General features: G+C 32.6%; 1 long non-coding RNA gene and 1 pseudogene across 1 annotated transcript; one reads left to right on the top strand and one right to left on the bottom strand.

The window, feature by feature from the left end:
• Nucleotides 1–135: 135 nt before the first annotated feature.
• LOC124352899 lies at nt 136–11,804 on the bottom strand (annotated as a pseudogene).
• Nucleotides 11,805–19,863: 8,059 nt separating this feature from the next.
• Nucleotides 19,864–24,057, top strand: LOC124352900. The gene is made up of 2 exons (XR_006921545.1): nt 19,864–19,941; nt 23,410–24,057. It is a non-coding gene; the product is annotated as an uncharacterized LOC124352900 (long non-coding RNA).
• Nucleotides 24,058–24,226: the final 169 nt, after the last annotated feature.

Below are 24,226 nucleotides of genomic sequence, written 5' to 3'. Positions count from 1 at the left end.
AACTAAATTTTGAGAGCTTCCATATAATAAAAGTTCCACACAAATGAGCCCTCGATAATCATTGTTCGAATGACATGCATTTAACATAGTTCAAACTAAAAGTAAAATTACAAATGACATAAAATAAAAGCCAAGTACAAGAAAATAACATTTATTTAGGTTGTAAACTATATTTAAACAAAGGATCTAACAGCAATAATAACACAGAATGTTGAGGAATAATGATTGTACAGTCTCTTTCAGTAGCTCATGTCAGTCAGGAGCAGGCACATGTCTTCTCAAGGTTTGGTCTGAAACAAGGAAAACACTATGTAATGTTGTGTTGTATTACTTAAAATTTATTTAAATATAGAAATGTACATTTCAGCAAGGGAGGTGTTTTTAGAATCAAAGTATAATTATGTCAACGAAGTTAATGTATCATTTTATGATCACTATAAAATAGTTTCTCTAGATGTATTAAAGAGATAACAGTTAAGTACTGTAAATGATTTTGAAAAAAGAAAGGCATCTCTAAAGCTATATTATGTTTTTGAAACAGACAGACGTGTTGATTTCCATTGACTTTAAAACCTATTTTATAAAATTAAGACAAATTATTGTAGATTATGCTTGTAAGTTATCCCTAATAAAAAAATTATGTTGATTTTCTTTTGCGACCCTTTGCGAACTAGACAATTCAGACATTACTAGTTTTAGGTTAAATTCACTAATACGTAAATATAGAATAGTGTGGTAAGATTCACGTTATTCCAAATATTTTACATCAAGAACATTAGAAAGAATAAAGCCTATTGTGCCCTGACGAAACATAGTAACTAGAATATATTTTTGACAAACTATAATTTTTGACTAAAAATATCATAAAGAACACTTTTAACAGAAAATATAACCAGTTATATTTTGTGGCCACCAAAGCATCTTAGATCCTAGAAGAATTATCTTATAATAAGAAGAACATATAACGAAGCATATATCTTAGTAATAGTAAGAGGATAGAGAAATATCCTTAGCCCATTCTCAAAACATAAATCTCAGTTTAAAAAATTGTATAGATTTTGTAATGGGATTTTTTGTAATGGGATTAATTATTGTATTTATATTTCACAAATAAAGTACTTTAAAAACAATATTCCAGGGTTAATTGCCTTAACCGATGTATATAACCACACTATTACAACAGATATTGTACACAGTATTATGATTGCATGTGATGATAAACCTCAATTTTTTTTGTTGGGTTCCGTTTTTATGATTGCAATCCTTATATTCACGAATTAAATCAAACTGTTAATGATTTTAGGACCCATTATGGTTTTGGTAACTGATATAATAATTATTCCGTAATTGATCAAGTTGATTCGTAAATACATTTATAATAATAGTTTTTAGTAGACCTTTCCTGCAAATATTTTTGTCTTGGATGCCTCTAAGCCATTTTAATAGATTACTAAAATCTTCTAATGAACCGAGAACATTTGTTGAATGTATAAAAGAACTGTGAAACGAATTCTGAAAATGTTGAACGTCTGGATTGTGTTACATACCTCCTCTGGAGTGCAGACCTTCAGCTCGTCGTGGATTGGTGTGAAGTCTTTGAGAGGGTTGGTCTCTGGGTGAACAGTCTCAAGGCCGGAAGCTGAGTTCTAAAACATTAAAATTTTTCATGAGATCATAACAAAACAGCAAATTTACCAAACAGACGATATTTCAAAGAATGTCAATCAAGGTCAGTGTACAGTTAGTAAAACTAATTGACATTTCTTAATGAACAGAGTGTATTTTGACCTGGCCACCTTGTTCCTTACTGTCTGATTTCAAAGATCAGTTCAATTGAGACCTTACCCAAAATTACGTTCATTAAGCCATGTTATTTAAGTCTTACGGAATTATTCTTTGGGATTTAGTTTTTTTTTTAATATATGACGAGCTTACAAGCAGCAATTTGTTTTATATTTTTAACAGTAGACTGCGGTTAACTGATTACGGAATACAGGCAGGATGGGTGTACTCAAGATCACTCAGTATAGAGCCGTAGTGGCGGTGTTACGTACAAGTATTAAATATAATTAATTGTAGTTTAAATCAAAGAAGTTCTTCTGAGAATAGAATCAGAGTAGATCAAAATAAGCTGTTCTACTGGTCGATACTAACCGAGAAGAGGACGTTGTCATGTCCCTGGTAGGAGCCGAACAGATCAAAGTACTCTGGGTGCTTGTGGTAGAGGTCGGCAGCGCTGAGCATTGTGAACAGGATGTCGTCCTTCTCCACGGGACTCAGGTCCTTGCTGGACAGCAGCTGCGGAACAAAGAATTTCCTTCGTTTAAGGTCATATTAACGTATATGTTTTAACAGCATGCGTGTTTTAATATTTACAAATAAACTAGTTTAATGTGAATTTTGAATTTATCTCCAGTTCACCTTCCTCTGGTTTGTGACACTGTCACAGGTATGACTCCTGGAATCCGGAGTCGTATTCGTCTTCTCCTATATTTCTCCATAATTTGTAGTCTAAGTATTTCTGATATTGAAATGATGTAAAGAGTTCGTTTTGAGAAGAAGCAGCAAACTGTAATTTGGATATCTTCAGACGAACATGGCTCCAGATTACAGGAGTAAAGTCTGTGACGGCGTGAGATTCCAGACACCGCACTAAGAGGGAGGCGAAATGGAGCTAAACACAACATTCACATTGAATATTACATTCGCATTCTCAAACAAGAGCTAATTTATTATTTATTTTATATTTTATTTATTTATTTAGGAAATTAATTTAATTCTAAAACGTTTGAAATAAAAATATACACACTGTAAGCAAACAAGAAATATTGCAGTATTGAAATATGATATTACCTAAGGAAACCAGAATTCAAATAATACAAATCAACCTTTGTTGCTTTCTGTATTTAAAAATATAAATGATTATTGTTTTAGTTGGAATGTAAAATCAAATTACCACTCTGGGGGGAACAGCGCCTTGGTTACAAGACGCGTAAGTCTTTGAAGGCCTTGCGTCCGCCGTCTTTGCACAGAAGCTCATACTCTCCTGACTTATCCTCCCCGCCTGTAATAAAATGAAATTATGGATACCATAAATAGAACACCATACAAATACAGTCCTTATAAAACGATTTAAATATAAATATGATACATTAAGTAGCCAGAGAGCAATAATAAGCATCAATAGAAGAATAGAATTTGTGTTGCTTAAGCTTATTTTCGTTTGTGTGTAATTATTATAATCGTAGTTTATTTTATAAGAATTTTTATTTGTAATATATTATAGGTAATACGATAACAATCATACTGTAATTGTTGTTTGATTATGCATGATGGCAGTTATTTACATTTTTAACAAAAGTAAAGTGAACGTTTTCTGTGCTCTTTGATCAATATAGTGATGTTTTTTAACCCATGGATCGTTGAAGATATATACAATTCAATTACCTTTTTAATCATAATGATGTAGCGCAGTCAGACAAAGACTAGCACAAAAATTATTAATTTTAGATTATTGGCTAGTCACCAAGTTACCTCTGGATTAAAAATATAAAAATCTTTTTGCGTTAAATGATTAAGGCAAGCTTTAGCAGGCATGTAAGTTCGAAAACCTTAAAATGCAAGTACGTAAAGTACATATAAGCAGTGAAGTGGGATAAATCTCTTAATAATGTCCAAGCATATTATTGGGAAAATAATAAAATTTATTCAAAAATAAAATAACTTTAACAAACTATTAATAAATACGAATAACTTGTGTACTTGTAATTGCTTAAGGTTGACAAAGATGACTGTCTTGATCGTAATTGCACTCATTAGTCATTAAAAACCATGATAGCTCAGTATAGTACATACGCGAAGTAAAACAATGCACTGGGTACTAATCCCAGTGGCAGAATACCCGTTATAGTTTTCATTTTATTGGTACGGGTGTATTCCTCAAATTTTGAAGTTTGAATAAAATTTTGCTTGTATAATAAACATTTCTTGGATTAATGATTTGAATGTAATGGTAAGATTAGTTATGTTAATTGAACAATCAATTGACTTACCAACTTGTCTAACAGCAGAGTCATAGTCGAGGAAAGCCACATCACCTTCACCAGAAGACAAGCACTTGAAAGGCTCGGCAGAGTCTGAAAAAATAAAAATAAAATGTAATCACTATTATTAATAAGTATAGATTAATAAAATATAATAAACGGCAAAATTCCACGATAACAAATCGTTATAGTCGAAAGATAAACTCACTTTGAATACCGCCAGAGAAGAATTCACCTACAGCCTTGGTATAGGGGCAGTTGTTTTTCTCGATGAGACTCTTGGTCACAAGATTGTAGACGGGAATAACCCAACCTGCAAAAATAAAAGCAATGAAATAATATTTTTACAAATATATGTACGATAGTAATTGCAACCTCAGTACTAAAAGTTGTCACTACCTACTATTAAACAGTAATAATAAACCAATAATCATTTTTCTTGAGCTGTAAAAATTTGTAGCAGTGTGTAAAAAAAGTGCAATGTTTAAATTACTAGATTTATAGTTGGAATTCAAAGTCATTTTGTATGTAAACCAACCTGTAATTCCTTTATTATTATCGGGATCGTGGAAGTGTTTCGTAGTACATCGCTTAGTATATAATGCTGTCTTAAGTGTGTAAATAGTCAAAGATGTATCAGCATCTAGTTGCATTTAAGGAAAAGGATTAATTTTAATATTTTGATATCATTAAAATCAGTTACTTTCAGATCGAAACATTTCCAAAATACCTAATTACCAATCCTGTTGGTGTATTTTAACAACTCACCAGCAGCCTTGCCAACATGAGAGAAGCAGGCTTTGTGGCCCTTGAGATCGGCCCAGGATTGGAAGTTGGAAGACTTCTTGACGACAGCCACGGCGTGGGTCTTGTGGTCGTTCTCGTACTCTTCCATCAGAACTGGCTGCAACTGGTAGTGACTGCAAATCACACAATATATTTTTAAAGTGGTTTAGAATGTCAAACAATTACAGTAAACTATAAAATTAAAGTAACCTATAAAACTGAAGTCTGCGAAAAACTTTTGTTCAATGAATAAAATGATTCGTGATCATTTAAAGTTAGAAGGTCTGAGTTTGAAATTAACAGTGTTTTGAAAGATATTTACTCTGAAGACATCATTGTAATTTGCTATCGCTTTGAATTCTCCTTGCTAACAATTTATATATTAATTATGTAAGCTTTTATTCAGTTTTTGTTACTTAAATAGACTACTCTTGTTTTGCAGAAACTCGATTTTTATGATTCATATAGTTTTCTACTCCTCAGAAAGTTATGGAACAAGCATTTCGTTTCTGCACTTAATACGCAATATTTGGTAAAACAAAGAGAGTGAAGTTTGGAATTTCAGACTTGGAGGAGATTAGGAGAAGGAAGTGACCTACCTAACAGCATTGAAGGCCAAGCAGGCATCCACAGAGACGATGTCCACTTGGTGGTCTCTAGCGGCAGCGTAACATTCGGCCAGATTAAGCTTGGAGACGCAGGAAATGCCGGGCCTGATGTCCCTGGAATACGCAGCACTGGCTAGATCCTGACACTTGGCCTCCTCCACCTCACCAGTCACACACATGCGAACCAAGCGTCGGGGCTCCAACACATCACGCTCGATGACATCTTCAAACTTGGCTGAACACAGAAAAACAGTTATCAACGAAAGAGGTTTCTCCTAGATTCAAAGCTATTTCAATCAGTTGCTCAGGTAAGGTTACAACAGGTCTTCAATGGACCTTACCCACCTTTAATGAGGTACTGGTGGGGAGTGTAGGGCCCCTTGTTGTCCTTGGTCAGAGTCAAGTTATTGAGGGCCAACACCGAAGAGATCCAGTCGGCATGGCTTGACTCTCCAAGGGCATTTAGCTTGGCGATCGCATCCCTGAGAGCTGTCACCTGCTCCTGGTCATGCTCAGTGGTCATATAACCTTGCCAGGGCCTTGCCGCCCAGACACAGGGTTCGCCCTTCACGGGTTTCTTGGTGGCGTCCGGGCACAGGTAAGAGTAGTCGTCGGGGTTGTAGTTGGAATGCGCGGCAGGTTGCGATCCGTAGGCCATCTGAACAATAGAGACTTTAGATTCAACCTTGAAAATATTTGAGAATCAGGAATATTTAGTGGTGGTATCGCTCTAAATATTTCCAATGGTATACATCCAACTATATTTTGAGCCTCGATTGAAGGATATACAGATTATCAATGTTTGTATATTTTTATAATTACTGACAAACTAATGTGTAAGAAGAAGAAAATATCAGATTTAGTCTGTAAAGCTCAACCTGTAATAATTGTGTGTGAACTATAATGTAATTTTGTGTTTTTTGTACTTAAAAATACTTTTATGTTTAATATTTTTAAGTTTAGGACAAATTCGGTTAGCTATGAAATATATAATTGACTCAAGAAAAGATATTTAATTTACCAAAATAAATGTTATTGTTTAAGAATTTAGAAATAATTGGGTAGACAATTCAGTTTATACATGTAATTTGCTGAATGGCTAAACAACATTAGCTCATATATGATGGTAATCTGGATCATACCACATTGAAAACAAGATAGATGAGTACTCACGCCAAAGAACTTCTTGACGAAGATGACTTTAGTGAAGGCGACATCACCTCCTCCCACAGCCAAGCAGCGGAGTGCTCCCTCATACCCGGAGTTCTGGTCGGGATAGTCGCACTTGTCCGGGAACTCGCAGAGCTGGCAAAGATTACTGTACTGCTGTTCTGTTTGAGAAATGAAAACAATAATATGAATAACACCATCTGGTAGTTCAGATATGTTAGATTTAGGTTTAAATTCCAATGTAGGATTTAGCTCCAGTCATCTTTCGCTCAGTACAGGATCTGAAATCTGACACCGTCACAGACTTGTCTCTTTTGGTCTGGAGTCCATTTCCATCTTAAGAGATCCAAAAATGTGATGAGTCAATAAGAACACCTCTTCATGTTAAGTGCACTGGATGGCTAATGAGTAAACCGGACAGTCTAGGTGTCCCTACGTCGAAATGGTGTATAACGTTCGTTTTAAACGACTTGGAAATCGACTTATTGGGTATATTGAGAGGGATGTCTATTCCAGATTCAAGAAGTAAAATCTATAGCAATGTGAGAGTTCAAACGCCACACTGAGCGGAAGGTGAAATGAAGCACATTTCAACACTCACGCTAAGTGAACTCTTCTTAATATATGATAAGATAAACCAAGAACTCAAGAACTTTAGTTGTTCCGGAACCGGAAACTCAGATTATAGTCATTACTGGATTGTATTGTTAAATTAACATATCAAAAGGAACTCACTGAGTCTCTCGTTGATCTCTTGGTCTGGGGACCACTTGCCCACGATGCAAGACTTGCTGAAGAAAGTGGATAAAGCCTTCAGTTCATTCTCCGAGGAGAGAGTTTTGTGTCGTTCTGTGGAGGCAGGATTCCCATCTTTGTCAGCTAGAACCAAACAGTAATTATAACCTTACTACCAAAGAAAACTTTTTTTCAGTAAAATAACACTAGGAGAACACCCATTCCTTATTAAATAAATGTAACTTCTAATGTTTATTACGTGTACCTTGGTGATAGGGATTTTGTATCCAACGTGCCGGCCTACCCCGGTATGGCATGACTTAAGACCTCGCAGTGGAGGCAGGATTCCCATCTTTGTCAGCTAGAACCAAACAGTAATTATAACCTTACTACCAAAGAAAACTTTTGTTTCAGTAAAATAACACTAGGAGAACACCAATTTCTTATTAAATAAATGTAACTTCGTCATGTTTATCAAGAGTACCTTGGTGATAGGGATTTTGTATCCAACGTGCCGGCCTACCCCGGTGTGGCATGACTTAAGACCTCGCAGTTCTTCGATACTGTTGATCTGCAGTTCCTTGTGGATCACGACAACAGCCTCGTACCGGAACTCAGCTAAAAGAAAAATAACTGTTAGTAAGTACTCTCCATGACTCTGGGAATGCAAAATCAAAATGCATCAATTTTAATAAGAACAATATTCAGTCATGAACCTTACCCTCTGGCTCTTCTTTGGTGCGGATCTCTTTGAAGATGCTGAAGTTGTCTCCGAACCTCTTAGCGGCAATGTACATATCCTCAGGATCCACTGCCTCCCAGTCCGCCTCATGCTTCTTCATCTTTGTCATGCAGTCCAGTCCGGAAGCATGGACAATGAGTTACAGCATATTACTTCAAGAATAGCCAAATATAAAAAACCTCAACTGACGTAATAGTTCTAATGTAATTATTTTTTTTAATAACTTTTAACGAAGGATACTTCGCTGAAAACTTTTAAGCTAAATATTTTTCCAACGCATGCAATTTCTGAATACTTTTGGAATGACTGATTTGCACATATATTGCATTAACATTGTTGCAGGAACTCCTTTTGAATAATTTAATTAACACAAGTGCTGGTGATGCAACTAGCATTTACCAAACCCGTCAAGGTCACAATCGTTGTTACATATTTATTAACATGCAAATTGAGAATGCTTGTGTAAATTATAGTAGTCGACAGTCACTTTTCAACGTATAAATTATAGTTTTTATAATTTAATTAGGTGTGAATTGTGTATACCATAGATGTAGATGTAGACACATCCAACGTTGATGTACACTACGTGTATACATACATATGTATTTTTGTTTAGCTTTGTTTATTACCTGTCTCTAGCAGCGACGCAAGTCATGGTAACGCCAACAGATTTTCCTTGCTCCACCATTTGCTGACAGGCATCGTAGGCATTGTGAGGCACGCATATCTTGACTGCAACAATCATGTAAAATATATAAGGTTTGCCATTGTGACGCATGCGTAATATATCAAACATGTTGATCAAGCCAATAAAGATAGTATAGAAATAATATCAATTAGTTTTGTCTATGTTACACATAAGGGTTCCATCCTTTAACATCTCTCCTTCCATTTCTGTTATCATAATACAATGCGTTTTGTTCTGATTTCTAAAAAAGAGAACATGGTAATAAGTGGTGATGAAAATCTTCTTCATCAAGTCACCCACTACTGAAGTTCTCATTACTCAACCATGATTTTTTGGATAGTATAAGATGCTTCTAATTTGGAATTTTTACTGTGTGCCTGCGTAGTGTATTATAGGTCAAGAAAATGTCACATGGGTTACAGAAGCCTTCTTATGTACTTGTGCCTTTTTGTACCTTGGTTATGATAATGGAACCGCACCCCTAATTATACAGGCCTACTAGTATACCCTAAGAAAATTGCAATAAATTACAACAAGAAAACAAAGCATTAAACGGCTTCAAGGCCAAACAATGTTGAAGTAAAAAATGAAGTACTACTAGAATTGACAGTTCTACTACAATTTATATTAACTACCAAAATAAATTATTCTTGCAGTGGTAATTCCTTACATGTATTTTTTAGATCGAAATAAGTACAAACCGTAATAACATGTATTGTTTCTTTTTCTCGTCTGTATATGAAAAATGTCTTCTTGAGGGTTTTTCACACTACTTCAATACTCATAATAGTTCTTGCATGACTTAGTTTCATTACACAATTTTTTTTAAATTAGGATGAACTTATTAACAACAGTTTTAGTGTTACACAGTGTTGATGTTCAAAAATTTTAAAATGTTGACAGTTTTGGCTTAACCGTGGGAAGAAAACTGGCAATGACAAAAACTACAATTAAAATAAACCAATGTCCATAAAAATTAATTCAGATGCTGCGTGAAGTGGGATGATTTGTCAAAAAATCGAGCAAAATAAAAACATCCTTTACTGTGGTTCTTACAACCTTTCATAAACAATTTCCTCCAACCGTTCATCTTTTCTAAATTGAGATTTTCCACTTTTGTTGCTGGCAATGTGAAAACGCTCAAATTACTAAAACAGTAATATTGCATAATGTAGCCTTGCCACTGTATATAATTCTGTATTTACATCCCTCACTCCTGATTTATCATGTTCAAAAATATTCCAAAATTCAACAAACACAATCATTATTAATTATTCCGCGGTTATCTGATAAACTAATAGTTCAGGATCCAAGAGCCGGTTTGCGTTGTGTAAGTAGAGAACCTGGCTTTCCTTTGAAATTGATGAAGGAATTTTCCCAATTAAATAAATCGAACGTCAATCCGTTCAAACGATAATGTTTTTATAAAATCAACAGAAAAAGACTCATAAATAAAAGTTATACTATTTATGTAACTACTATCAGTTTAAACTATTTTGCGTCATATCATTAATTACTTATGAGCATAGTGTAATAATACACTTTAACAGTGTTACATTGGTCTTAAAGCTAATTAATATTGAAACTAGAAAATCACGGAATAAGCAAATTTAGTACAATTATATGACATGTTATCGCCTGACAATGAGTTGTATAGCTTGTATAACTTTCGAGACATTCTACCGGGTCTCAATATTCCATTTTATCGATTTATTATTCCAATCAAACTATTTAGATACAACAACCAGAACCAGGTGCGACAGTAAAACACAAAACAAAAACAAGGAAACGATATTTATATATATATAAATATAAATATCGGTTTCCTTGTTTTTGTTTTGTGTTTTTATATATATATTATCTTTGTCAAACTTTGGCTTACTAGTTAACTAAGTAGTAAACAAATTAGTAATCAGCAAAACAATAAAGAAAATATAAAATAAAATTACGAAATAGAAAAAAAACACTACTTATATTTATTATTTGTCAACCAGGAGTCATTTAAGTTCATTTTATTACTTATGAACTTTCAATTAAAAGATAACTGTAAACTTATACACTTTTGAAGATTTTCAATTTCTCTGGAATGAAAAAATATTCATTAGAACAAAAAAAATATAATAAATATTGATTTACGGTTCACAATAAACACATTAAAACAATATTTGTTTGTCCCTAAATAATAACTCTATTTTTTTAGGCTTCAAAGTTTATTATTGAGGTTTTGTACAAACTACGACTTAATAAAATTAGATTTTTTAAAACGGATAGTACATTAAATATTATACTTTTTAATGTGATATGTTTAAGGCATTTATATTTTTTATATGAGAAATGTTATGTCATTACTTAATTTTCAAATGCATATTGAAAAAAAATCCTAACCTTCAGCCATCATCTTTATGGGTTGTTTTTAAGGCGGCCCAAATTAATTTCTTTAATTGCTTGAAATTACAAAAGGCTGCGACTAAAATATAAAAATTATCCAATCTAAAACGCACTGTACCAGCACCCTTCACCTTACGGGGACGTCTCTTTATGGTATCTATTGCAGAGGTGAAATTTTAAAGTTGTATTGAAATTTCCTTTCCTTGAGATACTTTACTCACTGTGAGGAACGCAGTCAGAAAATTGCACTGCCAGGCTTAAATTTTATAGATATGTAAATTGGGTCAGGAAAATATTTGTATACATGAAAATATACTTATATAACTTTCTTATATAACTATTTAGAAATGAGATACTGTATATGTATTTCACATAGCCTACAGCCAAGTAAAAAGTAATTAATGAACAAAAAGTAAATGGTTCCTTTTTTTAGCAGTTTATGTGTTTACAAAGTACACGATTTTGTAGTTATTGATGACAAAGTAATGCAGTATTGCAACAGTAATACTCACAAGTTTTGGGCGTGGGAACGGCACATGCCGTAGCCAGGAGGGTGAGTGCCAAGATGTACCACATCGTGCTGAGTGTGACCTGAGGCTGGCGGCATGCGCTTATATACGGTATTCGGGCAGGGGAACCACACAACCTCAGCACCAGGTCAGCAGATCTCAGCTTTTCGATAATCGAAAAATGTTATCATCGTGAGAAAATGTAAATCCCTGGTGGCCTTTTATACATTAATCTATGCCCTTTTATCATGAAGTGATAAAAGAAATATTCTTGTGCAATTTTAGTAATCATAAAAATGTTATCATCCGTGGGGAAATCCCTGGTGCCCTGTATATTATGAAATCATTATCTATGCCCTTTAATCATGAAGTGATAAAGAAATATTCTTGTGTAACTCAATAATACAATAAATAAAAATATATTAAACTTTTAAAATTAATCCTCATCATATCATGCCTGCGTTGTTTCTTCCTTCATACTTATTTTTATAATTAGTTGTTAGATTTTCACTTATTTTGACGTCAGCGGTTTATGTTGTTTTTGCACTAAAGAACTACGGTTTCACATAACATCAGCATTATTCAAAAAAGCTTCCTAACAAATATTACACCAACTTTTTGAAGGTTACAACTATAAAGTGTACGTGAAAGCACATTTTCAAATGCCCTGAAAGAGTTAGTGAAAGAAATAGTGTTCTTTATCTGCGCGCTAAAGTTTTTGGAAAAATACAGTAATGTCATAGCCTAAGAACAATGTATACTTAGGCACATATTTGAAAATAACTAGCAAAGATGGGCTAAAGCTTTTTACTCATACGTAACGGTTTACTATACACATTTAGACCATGGTTTTTATCCTTTCAACAAATTATTCGGCAATACAGGAAAAGTATACTTGCAGTAAAAAAATTGCAAAAATTAATTAAACATTTTTTAACGGACAATATATCTTTTTTTATATATAATCTCTGGTCTAAATTTTTACTATTTATCTGTAAATAATATTTAAAAAAATTCACCTCTGAAATAGCTACAGTTATTTATGAAATGTATGACATGCCATATAAGTGTACATAAATTGGAGGATAACAATTTGAAAAACGTGTTATTTGTAACTCTCATTTCAATATTGTCCTATGGGCATATGTAGGATTTCTCACATATTTATCTTCTTCAAATTCCACTACTAAAACCTGCCTCTTGAAGTTGGTAGCCTGGCTACAAGTTTTTGGAATGTCTTCAAGAGCACTTTCAGTTATCTTTTTAATCTATCTGAAGTTCTAGGTATAGGTAGGTTTAAAGGTTGGTTATTACCACATCCATCTGATACATTCAGAATTATTTTTAAATTGTTCTCTCGTTCTAGTTTTCTAGGTATAAAATAACAATCATTCATGAATTAAAAGCCATACTCACTTGTTCAAAACTGTGAGTTTTCAGCCAAAATTAGGTTTGTAACTTTAAATTGATTAGTATGACAACTAATACAAACGCAAATAAACTACGGACCTTATAAACAAGAAAAACATCAAAGAAACTATAGCCTCAAAAATAGGGATATGGATCCGTAAAGGATTACTATAACAAATGTTATGGTCAATGATAGGATTGCACTTTGATAATATTTATGTTCATATGCTGGTATGAAATATGTGTTGGAGATCTAAATCTAAAATAGAAGCATTACGTGTTATTTATCAATTTAAATAGAAAAAACAATTTATCCCTAATTTATTTTTTAGGATTTCTTCCCTTAGGATAATTCGTTCTAGGCACGGTGCCAGTACATAGCAACAGAGTGATATAATAAATCGTTAATTATCAACTCTAAAAAGATAAGATGTATTTGTTACTGAGCACTACCTTGTATTTGAAGTTTTGTGATTGTCTCGATACTACTTCGATAACTTATACGTTATGCTATCATACTCTTTTTTTGTGATTAAGTAACATGGAAAAATATAATCACTGTAGCCCAAATCTTTAACACATCCTTCTTCCTTCACATCACGAAGTACCCCAAATTATTTTCATAATCAATACACCTTTAACTAGACTATGAATTTTGACTCTATGGATGCTGATGATCACAAAATATTTATCCTGAGACGATACTATTTAAATTTTAAAATAGTTTCACCAAAAACATGTGCAACTTCACTATTGGTTTTAAATTTAAAAAACAGTAAGGTAAGGACTAAATTACTTTCATAGTTTATTGTTAAATTGATATTACTACTAGCAGTTACCCGCGGTTTTCGCCTGCTGCAGTTCTCTGCCTAACAACTGAAACATTATAGGATAAATATTTCAGGATAGACATTATGCCTATGTATTATTTTGTTATAAAAGCAATACCCACACCAAATTTCGTACAAGTATATCAGCTTGATGTTTTGTGATTGAGTATCGAACATCCAAATACTAAACATTCAAATATCAATACACATTTTCTTCATTAACTTTTGCATTTATAGTATTAATAGAATAAATACCTATGAGACGGACAGATCTCACGTGAATTTGTCTTCGGGTCTGGGGTAGGCCAATTTGGCTAAATATTTATCACCATAAATTATACCGGTAGTAGATGTTTAGCCCCGCCACTTATAAAAGTAGGATATGCTCAGCTATGACTATTTTATCTAACATAATACATTATAATTTATTAAAATGCTATTAAGAGCATAAGATTTATACCATGAAAGCATTATTCTAATGATCAATATTCAAGAGCAATATTCTACATTTTAACTTTACATTAGGAGAGCTGGACGATTGTCTACAATGGATTATAAAAGATAAATGCATTCAAACGGAAGTAAAATATTATCTGAAAGTACATTTAGTGACTTAATAACCATGACTGGGTCGTATAAGTACATTTGATAACAGTAAAAGAATTGTTATTGCCAGTTACGTTAATTATAACAAAACAGTTATAGCAAATGTATACTACTTATAATACTTATAAAAAGAAGGCTGAAATACACAGTATTAATCTATTTTAATTCTTATTCATTCCCACTCACGTTTTCTTCACGAGACCCACTCAGGATTACCTTGTTTTGAGTCCACGAGCGCACTATGGTTTTTTCAATGCTTACTTTGCATTCATTCTACTCTCGACAGGACCAGATTCCTTGCCCAGCTACCGAAAAGACTACCTTAAAAATACCTATGGTATTGTTTCGATACTGTTCCTTCAGGACAGAGCATGTTTCAATGACATGTTATTGCAATTATTGGCCATCATCCTGGTGTGAAAATCACTGACTGTAGCAAAGTCACTCTCTATCTGATTGTCAGTGAATAAAAAAAATTCTCTTTAACATCATTACTACTTCCCCCACATAATCACATTCGTTTTAATATGTGTGTGATTGACGCAGGATTTGAAAAATAATAAGTATTATTTAATATTTCAAAGGCATTATCAAATTAATGTTTTTCTTCTCCGTTGAGACAGTTAGATCCTGACTATTTCTAAAATCAGGATCTCCCTTTGAGATATAAAGTGATCTAGTTCACGCGTCCTCCACAGGTGGTTAATGAAAAAGCTGTTTTCACAATTAAGAGTAAGGTTCTTCAATGTTCATAAAATTTACTTCACAAATAAATGAAATGGAGAACATGATGAAGAGAGTAGTTTTATTCCAGCTTCGCGCCTGGTGGGTTAAAGTGGCTCAACTAATTTTTGTTTGTGATATTTTTATTTATAGAAAAAAAAAAATATATTTTTAAAAATTTAGTTTTAAAAAAATATATATTTTTAATAAGGCAAATAAAAACTGTTTATATATATAAATGTTAAGTATGCACACACATAAAACATTTTATTTCTTCCAGTCATTTGTTATATACATACTGTAGTAAATCGTTGGCATCTTAAAAAGGTTTTCTCTTTGGTCCGATTATAATATGTCCTTGAATTTCTACTTCAAGTTCCTACATAGAAAGGGATGTACTAAAGGGCTATGTTCCGAAATTTAGTTTGAAAAAATATTATTTTAACATATGTGCACCACTAGGTACTTTGTTCTATTGTAGCATTGGCGGCAAATAAAGCACGAATCTACGATCAATTAATAATCTAAAATGGTCCAATAATAAATATTGTATAAATTTCAATTAGCCACATTTTGTTTATTTAATGACGCGAAAGATGTGTTACATACGGCTACGTAAGAGGAAGTATGAAGAAGTGTTGATATAAAAACGTAACTAAAATTTCAAATCAGCCTGCGATACAAGTGTTTAACATGTTCTTATTCATGTCTTCAGGTTCTGATTCGACCTTGAAAACCAGCGCTGGATATCATTATTTCCCAGAAGTAGACTGCGGAGGAATTAATGCATCTTCTCTGAATTTGAATTTGGAGACGTAATTAAACCGATTGAGGTTGGGCTGCTATTGTCGATTCCAAAGTTTGGAAAGTTTTCCATTCAGAAAACATTTTGTTATTTTTATACGTTCGTAGATAGCAGAGTTGAAAGAAATGGCGTAACAAGCTGGCTAATAAACGTAGTTCAGGTAGTAAGATCAATGCTTTTACCAAGTTGCAACTTGTTTGGGCTCTTTTTGGTATTGCTATTATTTCCATAAGCCGCGCGTTATCCTATATGCTAATCCTAATTATACTATAAATTTGGAAATGTCTTTGTTTGTTTGTTTTGCTTTCACGCATAATTTATGGGCAAATTCTTATTATGAAAATCTCTTCGATCTACGCTCTATTGCTCTCTAAAGTAGTTAAAAATCCCAACTTGATCTCTAAAGTTGAGAAATATTAATCGAAAGATCATCTTACATGCAATTAATTGTTCTGGGAAAACATTGCTCCATGACAGCATGATCAGAAGATAAATTAATTTAACCACTATTTTCAAATTTGTTTTACATTTTATAGAGTGAAAGCATTGAATAAGGATGATACTAACAACATTTCTTATTTTCAAACATCGTGGCAACAAGGGAAAATCAATTCATTTTATCCTGTATTTTTCTTAATGAACAAAATTGTGGATTTTACCTATAAAGTACTGAATTAGAGTTACTTAGAAATTGTGGTACGCTATATTTACATTCGATATACAAAAGCAATAATTGTCAATTACAAAAGTTTAGGAAGTTGCTGAAAAGACAATAGAGGAGGGACTGGGCATCATCTTGATTCAGCAAACCATTTGCTCCGTGACTATTTAACGAAACAAGCAACTGCAGTGAGTCCGTGATTATAGCAAGTAGAATCTCAAAACAATAAAAACGAACAAATAACGTGAAACATGGCAAATCAACGGCAAGAGATCGCTACGGGCAATAAAGATGCTTCTTGTAGTCTGGGACATCACGGTGACGGTTGTGCTGGATGTGACTAACAATCGTCCGCGTCTGCAGATGGAAGAGAGAAGATATCTGTAGTGACTAATCCTGCGCTGATGCAGCACCAACAATTTCAAGTCGAGAAGTAAGTAGAATATTTCAGATAGAATCAATATCACGGTCACGAACTGGGAAATATTCTTGCTGCTCACAAGTATCAACGTCCTCTGGAGCAATCGAATCTTCGTTCAGTACAAAACTTTATTTCTCCAATCTCATATTCTCAACCGCTGACCCTTACCTTAGGTTTTAAACCAAAAAAGTACTATCTTAAGACTAAAACGTTGTGTGACATGGAACTGAGCCGTATATTCGGAATATATTTTAAATTTACTAAAGGACATTTAGAGTGTAAAAGCTTTTCATTGAAATCAGATTGTCTGTATAGAGTTTTACATACCTTTAGTTATGTCTGTAAATCACTATTATACATATCAAGAAATTAATAATTAATATAATTAATTAATAATAAATTATATATACTCGTAAAAACACAAAAATATTCTACGCAAAATTAACGAGCATATTTTGAGTCCACCCAAGCACACTATTTAAAAAAAACTGATCAAAAATTTGAAAAAAAATCTTGTGTATCAATCAGAAATTTATAAATTAGGTTGCCTGCATTGGTGTTGTATAAAGGTCTCATTTGGGAAATGGAAAGGTTGGGGTTGAAATGGAGGAGATGGGTGAGGAAATATTCCGACTTCTGAAGTAAAGTCCATAGCGACTTTTAATCAACAATAAGTAAATATATCGTCATCGTTATGTTTACCAATAATCTTTGACTGCTGGGAATTACGGTACGTGAGTCACTATTTATTATCTGAAGGTCAAAGTGAATGCTTTTCAAATTCCATGTGTGATTTTAGGAAAAACAGTATAACCGCTGTTTAACTAGCAGTCTTGGGTTTTCAAACTAAGCTGCTGAACAAAGTAGTAAAGGAAATATGTAGAACCACTTTTGAGAACCGCTCGGGGAGGGTACGCTGCCTTAATATGTGATAAATGATATCAGACTCAGAGAAGAAGACTGAGTGGTCAACGAAACTCACAAACACAAACGCACGCGCACAACACGGGCAGGTTTAAGTGCATGGTCAAAATTACGGGTAATTTTACTTAACACTATTACAAGAACCTGCTAAACACAGAAATTATGCAAATACGTGTAATTTTGTGACCTAGATTATCTTCCTTGGAATTATTTTGCTATAATAATATTAATTATAATTAACATTAAACATTCATTCCTTGCACCTCACTTAATGTCATGTCGGCTTACTTTTGCAGTTGTATTGAAATTGATTTCCTGTATGATTACGATGTATTTTAACTTCGAGGGCACTTTACAGTGTATGAAGAAACCCACAAGTTGTTTTAAGTAATTACTTAAAAAAATATATAAGATAAATACACATTTCTGTTTAAATTCTGTCTATCTATACATTACCACTGCCGCTATGGGACACGGTTAAATCAGTCCTGTGCGAAATAGCGATGGCGAGTCTATAAGCTCAATTCGTTATATCCAGACCTACAGACATATAGATAAGAACCTTGACTTATAGACATATAGATTTGCTAGAACCTTGAGGGGTAGCTAAGGAAGATTTACATACTTTTAATAGCTTAATATACAAATAAAACATACGCGTAATAGGCTTTGATGAGGTTGTTTGCCAAACTCTTGTCACACTACATTACAAATTGTTTACAATACATATTTATTTACAAATTTATGTATTCTGCCATTTTCTAGATTCCATTATGGTCCCTATACTACCAATAAAAAAAAAATGTTCTCTAACACTGCCGAATATGGGAATATGACACGTGAGTTTGATGTTGTTTATATAGGGATGAAAACTTCATGCAACATTTCAAGTATATAGGCCAGTTCGCTTGTGAGATATTGTGTGGACAGAAAGTTAGGCCAACATTACATTTTTCTAGCACCTCGAAGTATAGGCTTTGCTAACGTTCATTTCGAGGGAGGGTTTTCTTTTTTCTAGCAGTGCGGGGTTGCAGGATAACGCCGGAGTAGGCACTGACGTCCACATAAATGGCCAGAACATATTGATCTGTACTTTCTCGTGCCAGATCATTCACCATGATGTGATAACAGTGCCATGTGTAACAATCTTACAAATAAAAACTAGGTAAAAATTCAAGCAACAGTAGAACATTTTCTACGGGAACGAACTTTAGAAAAAAAGTTTACAGTATGAAAAACTTCCCCCACTCTTTTATGGGTTTATATTCTTACAATGGTTTTATGGGTTAATGAGAACCCATATTTTTTTAAACGAAGTAATGATCTACATAAAAAATATTAAACATGTCTGAAAGAGGTTTTGTGTAATGGTAGACTGTTTATACAAATAGTGAACTTAGAAACATATTTTTTTGTAAAAAATGTAAATATTAAGTACGCTTAAAAAATGTTTATGAAAAAAGTACAAGAATTATTTTTGTCTGATCTGACATTAAATATTCCAATACTAAATAACTGAACCTCTAAAACTGAATTAGTCTTAGAGGCCCTAAATTTTTTCAAATTATACTATAATTTATGAATATTTAGTTGTAGAAATAGTGTATAATTGAACTTTTATTGGACTGACTATTTCTTTTGGCAGGCAATGAATATATGTATAGCACTGGGGCACAATTTCGCTTCGCGTCATGGAAAGTTACGTATCAAGCATGTTCGCTCTGTTGCCGCTAGGGGTAGGATTTATCATTGACATCTTGACATTTTTATCATCTCTGACATTTTGAAATCAGCGCGCTTCTCCTTTTCGTTCAGTGGCTATTCAGTCGTGGGGGTGAGAGGTTACTATCGCTCCTTGTTGAAGTGACTACGTCTTTTGGCGAGCTACGGATGTATGTTGAAAGGATTAAAATGAAATTGATTAGATCTTTTCTAGCTAACAAACTAACAAATTAGTGTAATTTAATCAAGGAGGAAAATTAGTCTTTATGTTCATTATATTTATAACCTTTACTCAGTTATATTCACAGTAAACATAATATATGTGGAAATAAAAAAAAATGATGGAACGTAATTGGGTGCCGTATATTATTTAAAAAAATATAAAAATGGGTATTTTATAATTAGGAAACATACTTTTTCCAGATATATATATATATATATATATATATACAGCGCCCGTTATTAAGTAGTAGTCACTTCTGTCGGTCAGTCCTGCGACTGCATTTCCATTTTATTACCCTTTTTGACCACAACTGATATATATATATATATATATATATATCATATATATATATATATATATATATATATATGAAAAAGAAGTATATATCAACATATATGTCCTATCGTTTAATTTCTGTCTCTCCATATGTGTTTTGTATTTTTTTATTTTCAAATATTAATATCCAAATATTTTTTAATCCTACATAAAAATTGCAAGTGTATGTATTCGTTGAAAATTTAATTATAACGTGAATAAAAATACCAACTTTGTTTAAATCTGTTGAAAAATAAAGTAACTACATCAGTTGTAGTTGGTCAGAATGTCATATCTCATTGCAAATTCTTAGGACCAAGTCCTATTTTTATTTATTGGTCATTATATTTTTAACAGCTGTTGTTAAATTAAATCAAACATGTATAAAAATTTTAATGTGATAACATATAATAAAGAATTTTATTTTTACATAACATTTACATTAAGTTTTGAAGTTACAAATGCTGCTAAATGTGTCACCTTCTTTATTCTTTAAGCAATGCACGCTTCACGTTGGTGGGATAAGTAATTTGTTGGTCTTTCAAAGATCCCAGGATCTGTTTGTTTGATCCTCCTTGCACCTTTAGGAGCAAAATTCTTGTACATCAAAAGCCTATGCTTTATATACCCTCTGTTTGTAATTGACTGTAATTGTTTGTATGATTAACTAAGGTAGTATTAATTTGAAAACAGTATTTTAAAAATGACGTTTGAAATAGTATTTTAATTGTTTATAGCAATAAATAATGGTTATTATTATTACTGTATATTTAAGTCCATACTTCCAACAAAATAAATCCAGTGGGTTGAGGCCCAGTTATCTAGCTGGCCAATTTTACAGTTCCTTTCACGCCCAATCTATTTCAAGGGGTTTGTGGCATCAATGTAATCAGTCACAATATTACTGAAATATAATGCACCATCATGAATAAACCATATATTTTTTCTTGTAGCAATATGAATTTCATCTAATAAACTGGAAAAAGTTATTCTATAAATTCTAGATAAATGTTGCCATTGAGACCGAAGAAATATGACGAACAGCAAGTGATTTCCTAGTATGATTTGCTGGTGAGACCTAATCACAGATTCGTGAGGATTCATTAGTTCCCAAGTATGTATGTTATGAGAAATTATTATATCATTTCTAAAAAATGTGACTTCTTCTGTAAAAATACCACTTTCTTAAAATTATTTAGATTCTGAATATGAGTTGTAAGTTTCCAATCAGAATATTGAACTCATATTCTTGTTCCTGGACTTTCCTCAACAATTTTCCAAAATATATTCTTCATTTAATTGTTTAATTCAACAGCCCTTTCTTTAGTAATGGTTACAATCGTTAATGCCTCTCTTAAATGGCAATGTACAACTTCAAAAGTCGCGATTGGGATATAGACATATCCAAGAAACCATGCAAATCCTCTTTGCTTCAGCACTGGTTTTTCCAAGCAGCGCCGTATGCTTAATGCATATGAGCGTACTCCTCATTGCTGTACATAATCACCTTTCACATAATTACTACTGGAATGGAATAAATAGTGACAGAGATCGCCAATCAAATCCAAATGTAACAAAGAATAAAATTACAATACGTCATAATTTTGTAATGAAATAAACTTTAATACTACTATTATTATGGAAATAATTGACAATTTTAGGTTATTAACTAGAAAACCGTTTTTAACTGTGCAATAACCAATAAATAACCAAAAATTAGGACTTGGGCCTAATAATATGCTTTCCACATATAAGAAAGCATAAATACTGATCAACTAAAACTGATGTAGTTATTTTATTTCTCAAACGATTTAAACAAATTTGGCAACCTTAGCTTGGTAATAAAATTTGAAACAAATACGTATTCTTGCAAATTTTATGTAGGATTACAAAAAATATCTGGATATTAAAGTTTGATGTATAAAAATTCCCCCATTTTGAAATGTAAAGTAATAATAGGTATTACATTTTTTGTATTGTCAATTTTATTAGCCTAACATAAATGCCAAGTTTCATGTTATTTGACATTGAATAAGAGGTAATGCGCTCATTATATTGTTATAAACGAATTCAATCTGTAACATAGTTGATATTGCTTGTAAGTTGTCAATGATTACTAGTAGTTGAGTAACTCATTTTGTTACTAGAGGATTAAAATAAAAAACAAAACAAAAACATATGTTACGTGTTCATTTAATTTGTTGTACTGTATGTAGCTGGGTTTACAACTTTATCGTGGCTTTAAATAATTATAGAAGTCGCAGTCTCGTTTACAATGAAATCTATGTAAAATAATATAATATGAAATATTATTATTATTAACAAATTAACGGTTTTTTTAAAAAGAGGGTTAATTTGTTTTTAATTTTAATGTACGAACATGGAGTTGGGTGTTTGGGTAGTCATTTGTTTTAATGCATTTGCGATGGTAAAGTACAGTAGGCCGTTTAGTTAGAGCGCGTGACTCAAAATATGGTTATATAAATAGTCGGAGGAGAGGGGACTCTTTTCTACAAATATTACTCTATCCGCCTAAGATCACTGAAAGTGTATTAGTAAAATTCGAACGACAGCGAGACTACTCTCTTATTAGAAGGTTATGACTAATTTACATCAGGTTTCTACTTAGAACTAAACATTATAAATGTTGGGGGGAAAATCAATAAAAGTGATCTTAAATTAAAAATTTGCTTATGCTTTTACTAGGTCATACAAGTTTTGTCCAAATTATACGGATCTGCCCTATACTGTAATAAAAAAAACAAGGGCCGTTCCATAGCCGTATTTGAAGATAAATTTAAATTAAATACGGTTTTGTGGTCTGAACCAACAAATAACATTTTAAAATACCTCTTAAAACAAATAAAGATTTAAATATGCCGCTTTATTTACATCTTATAAGGTCTCAACAGGCAATATCTCCTGAAAATAAAATATTTATATTTATTTAGTTTTTTAGCTGATGGTAACATTGAAGTCTAACTATTTTGTACTTAAATTAAAATAAAAACGGAAAATAATTACAAGTGTAGCCCCCAATATTGAAAATATTATTTAATGCATTTACTAGAATACTATTATATAATAAACGTTTTTTTAGGCTAACAAAAAATGAGACGTCACTGTTGTCATTCTTTGGTAGTACCTCACGCAAGAAGTCTGCTCTCCAACAACAGACAATTCATCATCAACAGCTCAGTGAAGTACAACCATTGAGTCTTCTAACCACTCTGCTGTCGCTATTGAAGAAATACCTGCTCACAAGCTATCAAACAATTGCAACTGTTGACTTTACCGAGTTTCTATATTTTGCAAATAATTCTGTTCTGTAAATCAAAATGTGCCCTAACAAGGGACCGAGACATACATAAATATGAGACAAGAGGCAGAGACAGCTACTGAACTGACTGGTGTTCATTTAATCAACAGATTGCCAGATTCCACCAAAAGTGCCCTAACGCCCAGAGTGTTAAGAGTTTGTCTCAAAGCATGAGACGTTTTTTAGTCTCAAAGCATTTTATAATTACGGCGAATTTATGGCACACAAGAAGGGACCGATCTTTTACAAGACTGACCCCGACAATGGAAAATGATAGCATTGGCGAATGAATGAGCCTGAATGAATACGAAATCTGTATGTATGAAAGTCTATGTTGGTATATAAACCAAAATTATTGTAATTTAAATTCCTAGACGTTTGCGATACTTGTCAACATGTTTTTGCAATAAAAATTTGGTTTTTACTAGATTTTGACTTTGGCTATGTATTGTGTTAGGTGAAGGAGAGCTATTGGCATTATTGAAATCATTTTAAAAGATTATATTTTTATTAGGAACCAAAATGGAGTTCAATATTCATAAAATTTTCAGACTAGGCTCAGATATCGTGTTCATAAAATATTACTAACAGTTAAAAA

The sequence above is a fragment of the Homalodisca vitripennis genome, chromosome 1, assembly GCF_021130785.1.
Source record: "Homalodisca vitripennis isolate AUS2020 chromosome 1, UT_GWSS_2.1, whole genome shotgun sequence".
Classification (NCBI taxonomy): domain Eukaryota; kingdom Metazoa; phylum Arthropoda; class Insecta; order Hemiptera; family Cicadellidae; genus Homalodisca; species Homalodisca vitripennis.
Note: the sequence above shows the minus strand (reverse complement) of the source record. Positions and strands in the feature narration are given on the sequence as shown.